The following is a 7,212-nucleotide window of genomic DNA, read 5'->3' as shown; positions in this document are numbered from 1 at the left end:
CAACTCCACCAGATCCCAAGCCTCATTTTTGTGTAAAGATGACATTTCATCAACCATGGCCTCTTTCCAGAGTTTTCCATCCTTTTAATCTACTGCTTCCTTCACAGTTCTAGGAACATCATCAGTAATAGATAAAGAAAAATTTGAACAGAAAGCGGATGGAATATACCTTTCTGGCTGCCTTCTTTCTCAAAATGATCTTCTCACACCCGGAGTTTGTGGCTCTTCATCTTCTGATTCCTCCTCTGCTGTAGAATCTGATTCTTCCTCCTTTAGCTCAAACTCTATCTTCTCAGGTTCCTTTGGTTGGACTTCATGTTTAATAACATCTTTCACCTCTTTGAACACCACATCTTGGTTGTACACAACCTTCCTTGTTACTGGGTTCCAAAGCTTATAACCCTTTAAACCATCCTTATACCCAATAAAGGTGCACTTTTCAGATTTGCTATCCAACTTGGTTCTTTTCTCCTTTGGAACATGTACATATGCATCACATCCAAATACCCTCAGATGTGAAAGAGAGGGTTTCTTACTAGTCCATACCCCTTATGGAGTCTTATCGTCCAACGCTAATGAAGGTGATCTGTTGACCAGGTAACATGTTGTCTCCACTGCCTCTGCCCAGAATTCTTGTGCTAACCCAGCACCACTGAGCATGCTTCTTGACCTTTCCATCAACATCTTGTTCATTCTTTCTACAACTCCATTTTGCTGAGGTGTATATGGAGTAGTCTTCTATCATGCTATACCACACTTCTTACAGAATTCTTCAAATTCTTTACTGCAAAACTCTCCACCATTATCTATCCTCAACACCTTTATCTTCTTCTGTGTCTGGTTTTCCACCAGAGCCTTAAATTCTTTAAACCTATCAAAGACTTCAGATTTCTTCTTAAGAAAATATATCCATGTATTCCTTGAGAAGTCATCTATAAATGATACATAGTACACAGACTTACCCAGTAATGGAATCTTCACAGGTCCAAACACATCACTATGCACAAGCTCTAATATATGTTTCGCCCTCTTACCACCATAGGGGAAACTCACCCGATTCTGCTTCCCATATACACAATTTTCACAGAAATCAAAATCTAGAGAGCTATTACTCATACCTTCTACCATACCTTTACCATGAAGTATTCGAAGGCCCTTCTCTCTAATATGTCCAAGCCTTTGATTCCACAACATGGTCTTATCTCCAGAGACCACTATATTTTCTACTCCACTTTCAGGAACCACATAATTGTTGCAGCCATCAATAACAGTGCTACCTTGCAGCTTGTACAGAGTTCCAATCCAAACTCCCCGCATCAATACCAGTTCTCCTCGAACCATTTTGCAGGTATCCTCCTTGAACACTGTTTGTACACCTACATCATCCAGCTTTCTTACGAAAATCAGATTTCTGGCCAATGCAGGAATATGCAGAACACCCGGAAGTGTTCTAACCCTTCCACCTTGCAACTTCAACTTTTACTTTTCCGTGACCAACGATTCTAGCCTTCCAGTCATCCCCCAAGAAGACATCACCACCATCATATTTCTCATACTCGCAGAACCACTCTCTATGGGGAGTGAAGTGAAAGGATGCACCTGAGTCAATCAACCATGCCTCATGATCTACATGTGTACTTGAAGAAGCCAATTACACATCCCCACCTTCATCTAAGGTGGTTTTCACCTTTGCAGAAGGAGCATCATCAGATCCCTTTCCTTTGTTAAGAGCTTTAGATTTACAATCCATTTTGTAGTGCCCTTCCTTTCCACATTTCCAGCACACCACCTTTATAGGTTTTCTTGGAGATTTAGATCTCCCTCTAGATTTAGATCTCCCACTCGATGACTTATTTTTGTTTCTATTCTGGGACCATCCTCCTACAGACAAGGCATCACCATTCTGGCTCTCCATATTTTTCTATCTCATGTCCTCCGTCAACAAGGATGAGACTATTTCATCAAACTGTAAGGCAGTTGTATTTCTACCTATTACAATAACCAGAATATCCCATGAATCTGGTAGAGAACATGACAAATTGATGCACTTATCTTCATCTAAAATTTTGATATCAACAGATAATAACTGACTTACCATAGTATTAAATGCATTCAGATTCTCTGTCACCGAGTCTCCATCTTTCATCCTCATGTTATATAGCTTTTTCCGCATGAATAGTTTATTCACCAAAGACTTAGATTGGTACAAAGTCCCTAACTTGTCCCACAAAGCCTTCGTCGTAGCTTCCCTTGATACATTCAGCAATACTGAATCTAAGACACACAATCATATTGTGCTCTTTGCCTTCCGATCCAACTTCTTCCATTCTTCATCGGAAACTCCCGTTGGTTTAGTACCTGGATCTACCACGATCCACTGATCTTTATCCACCAACAGATCCTCCATCTTGAGTTTCCACAACTCAAAACTCTGACCATTAAATTTCTCGATCTTTATCTTTCCACTGCTCGTCGTCTTCTTTCACCACCAGAATTGATCTTCACATATCTCCCATTGAACAGGGTCTACCACAGGCCTGAGTGAAACCCCTCAACGCAAAGGCGTCCCCTTGAAGCCAAAACAACTCCGATATCAAATGTAGGTTTTAAACCCATACAGAAATTACCTACATACGAATTCTAAAACACAGAAAATAAACAATGCGAGAGCATAACACATAAAACACATATACACAAAGATTTTCCCCTGGATCCTAAAACCGGGACTACCAGCTTGATTTTTCATTATGTTCCTTTCAATGTTACAATACATATTTATACATGTCGAAGCATCCAATACCATGGACTGAAAACCATCGTGTCCAAAACCATGGACCAAAAACCATCGCGTCCAAAACCATGTGGAAAAAACATGAACAAAACCATAGGTAGGTCCACCTAACCTAATATATGGTCCAAAAACAAAATTTTCGAGGGTGCTACCCCGGACCCCATAGAGTGGGGTTACCTGCACCCCTCAAACCCCCTGGTTAACTACGTGGGCTAGTCGTGGAAAGAATATAACACAACCCAACAGTGGTTACCTCTCAAATTCCTCTCCTCGGCCTAGGGAAATTTACGAAGTGCTAACAGATTCTTTGGAGCTTTCACATAATGATAATACATACTCATACCTCTTGGACATTGATGATATGTGTAGAAATCTTGAATAATTAATCACTTATTCATAGAGATTATCCTGATTATACACTATTTCGGAATACATGCACAATACATAACCTCCTCTACGTTGATCATCAATTTAGCAGCATTAAAAACAATGAAACATCAATCGCATGCACATATTAACACAGTTTGTAACCCGGGGAAAGCATACAGCTAAAAACCCCACACTATCTGTATATTATAATGATAGAGAACATGTAACAATACATAGTACAATACTCCTCACAAATACTCAGTATTATCTCCACCTGTTACACACAAAACTAGCTCAGATTCGAACAAGTCACAGGTTCAAATCTCCTCCATTGCTTTGCCTGCCTCCACTGCACAATTCAAAGTGAAAATCACATGAGAAAAAGCTACAATTACCTTGGTATTGGCCCACACTGTGCAGTCCTCATTGGCATAACTCAATCCCATTGATTGTGCAAAATATCATGCACAACTATAGTCACAACTGATAGCAATCTCAACCTCTAACACCTGTCTCCACTGAAATGTCCATGCACTAAGTTAACTGATGTATTATTTAGTTGCTTTATGAGTTAATAATTAGTGAATTAATTCACATCACTCATCACTAGTGTATTCTGCAGTTAGACTAAATACAACTAGTTTAACCAAGTCAAACTGAACACAACTCCATCAACTCCACAATCAACTCCACCAAACTCAACCACATGAGTTCTAACTGAAGTCCATCATGTAATAGCTCAACTGACCCATAAGAAAAGCGTATTTCCTTCTGACAGCTACATGTGTCACATCTGTAGCTCAAACTGAAGTGCTCCAAGAGGATAAGATAATGTTTATAGTCCAAATATTATTATGAGCTAATAATATTCGACTGTTCTATTTTTAGCCTGACAGTCTAAAACTAGAATCCACCCATATGTCTAAAAATATAAGTCCATCTATTTTTACCAACATGACCAATCATCCACAAATAACATCCTGCAACTCATAGACCATGATCCATATGACTAAAAATAGACATAGTCTAAAAATAGATTTTGCACCAAAAATAGCCTGCGGGCCCACTTAGTGAAGGCGACTCCTTTCCACTAAGCTCCATCATCTTGTTGCATTTTCAAAACTCCCTCTCAACAAGATATGGATTATCTGCAACCCCTATCCTGCAACTCTGGAATGTTCTGCATGCAACACATTTGCCCGGTCCACTTGCTCCAACAACACTTGGAACAAAAACACTCCCAATTGACCACTTTGTTGGGCTAGGAACATACTCTAATGCTGAAGCTCTACCTACTGCTAACAAGTTCTCCCTCTCTGACATCTGCATTACTGCAACATATCCATGCATCTTGCACCATTTCACACTTCTCTGTGCCACCTAGCACTGTGCAAAACACTTGTGCCTCTCGCATTGCTGCAGCCTGCTAGCTATGCGCTGTCACAGGATTCCCTACACTGTCGCTCTCTCTGCCGCTCCATCCGCATCTGTCTCTACCCAATCAGTAAGTTCCTGCTACTCCACATCGGGGCTCCCGTAGCAAGGTCTCATCCAAGAGGTTGGGTACTTCAAGGATCTTTCCCCTCCTCCTTGGGACGATCAATCCACATCACCCCACCTCCTACCTGGAGGTATGGCTGCATGTGATCCCTCTGCCCACCTGGCTTGAAGTTTCCCCCTACTGGAGGTCTCTGCATGAGTAGATGTCTCTACTTGATCTCCTCTCAGCTTCACTTGTTGTGGCTGCTCCACAACCTCCTAAAGCTGCTGCACCAATCGTGGCTCCTCCACAATCGTCTGGGACTTCTTTTGGCTCTGCATGTTAAGAGGTAATATACGTTCCCTCTCAACCACCAAGTCTCCATCAGTTGCCTCGCTACTCAAGGCTTTGCATGCATCTTGAACCTCAAGAGCATACACGTTCTTGACCCGTGAACCAAACTACTTCACCTGTCTAGTGATGATGTGTCTAAGGAAAACCTTTCCCTTACTGAAGACTACGTCACAGCCTCTATCTTCTAGCAATGCGATCGACACCAAGTTTCTCCTCAGTCCTGGTACATACTTGACATCGGTCAAGGTAAGGCGAGCTCCATGCTCCCTCTGAAAAATAACCGTGCCTACACATGAGACACTATACTTCTCATCATTACCCATCGCTATGAGTATCTGGAGATCTTTCTCCTCCAAAATACTGAACAAACTCTTGTCATGAAGCTCCACTGTCAAGAAACCAACCACTTCCCACCATGGATGAAACCATGCATGCGAAGAGTGTGAAATCCAACTCAAACTATGAAGCAAGTGCCTCAACTTCAGATCCTTCCCCGAATCCCTTCTTGGATTTCTTCTTTGGGCAATTAGTAGCATAATGGCCCACCTCATGACAATGAAAGCATCTCACTTTCGATTTGTCAACCTTCTTCCCATCATTAGAAGAACGAGATTCAGAAAGAGAACCCTTCTCCTTCCCCTTCTTCGCCTTACTCGCTAAGGCACAGTTCTCCACATCATGCATGCATGAAGAACTGTCTCTGGTGCTCCGTCTGATCTCCTCTTGCACAAGATCCGACCAAAGTCTCTCCCATCTTGGCAATTTCTCTCGACCATTGACAGAGTGCTGATAGGAATGCCAACTCTTCGGAAGACCAAGGAGAGCCAAGCTCACCAAGTCCTCATCATCGATAGTCACCCCCACACTTCCCAGCTCATCCCAGCATTGGGTGAACTTCGTGAGATACCTGGGCATACTGTCTCCATTCTCACACTTAATGTTTCTGAGTTTATCCTTGAGCGCCAACTTCCTCTGGTCGCTCTTGCTTTGGAATAAGTCTGTCAACGCTTTCCACATCAAGTATGGAGAAGCCTTTCCATGCAGGCTGGATACAATGTGATCCTTCACGCCCTCCAACAAAATCCTTCGATACTTTGCTGTCTTGTTTTGCCAAACCACAGCTTCAGCAACATCAGTAGGTTTTGGGACCTCAGCCTCTATGAAATCCTTCAACCCATTGTCATCTAACACCACTCCCATCCTGTCTTTCCATGCAATATAATTTGAGTTGCCTTTAAGAGCATACTCCAATCGCAATTCTTTGAAAGAAATTTCAACTTTGACACCAAGAAAACACTGCTGCAAATTCGAATTCCACCAGCTCAAAACTCAACCGCTTATGATCTAAGATTCGTGAGAACAAATTATTTCTCGTACAGAGATTGACTGTATGGGATTTTACCGGATATCTCACCTTCCAAAGGAAGGATGAATCTAGAGGCTACCTGGCCTGATTACAGACTCTGCCTGAAGAAATAAAATGTAACCACTTTCTGAATAATAGACCTGATGATCAACTCTGCTCTGATACCATGTAGAAATTTTGAATAATTAATCACTTATTCACAGGGATTATCCCGATCATGCACTATTGTGGAATACATGCACAATACATAACCTCCTCTACGTTGATCATCAATTTAGCAGCATTAAAAACAATGAGACATCAATCGCATGCACACATTAACACAGTATGTAACCCGGGGAAAGCATACAGCTGAAAACCGCACACTATCTATATATTATAATGATAGAGAACATGTAACAATACATAATACAATACTCCTCACAAGCACTCGGTACTATCTCCACCTGTTACACACAAAACTAGCTCAGATCCGAACAAGTCACAAGTTCAAATCTCCTCCGCTGCTTTGCCTGCCTCCACTGCACAATTCAAAGTGAAAATCACATGAGCACAAGCTACAATTACCTTGGTATTGGCCCACACTACGCAGTCCTCATTGGCATAACTCAATCCCATTGATTGTGAAAGATCTCATGCACAACTATAGTCACAACTGATAGAAATCTCAACCTATAACACCTGTCTCCACTGAACTGTCCATGCACTGAGTTAACTGATGTATTCTTTAGTTGCTTTATGAGTTAATAATTAGTGAATTAATTAATAATTAATTCACATCACTAATCACTAGTGTATTCTGCAATTAGACTAAATACAACTAGTTTAACCAAGTCAAACTGAACACAACTC

This window comes from Pinus tabuliformis, chromosome 7 (assembly GCF_031772625.1).
Source record: "Pinus tabuliformis cultivar Carrire ecotype Pingquan chromosome 7, CPIR1, whole genome shotgun sequence".
Lineage (NCBI taxonomy): Eukaryota > Viridiplantae > Streptophyta > Pinopsida > Pinales > Pinaceae > Pinus > Pinus tabuliformis.
The sequence above is the reverse complement of the archived record's forward strand: the minus strand, read 5'-3'. Positions refer to the sequence as shown.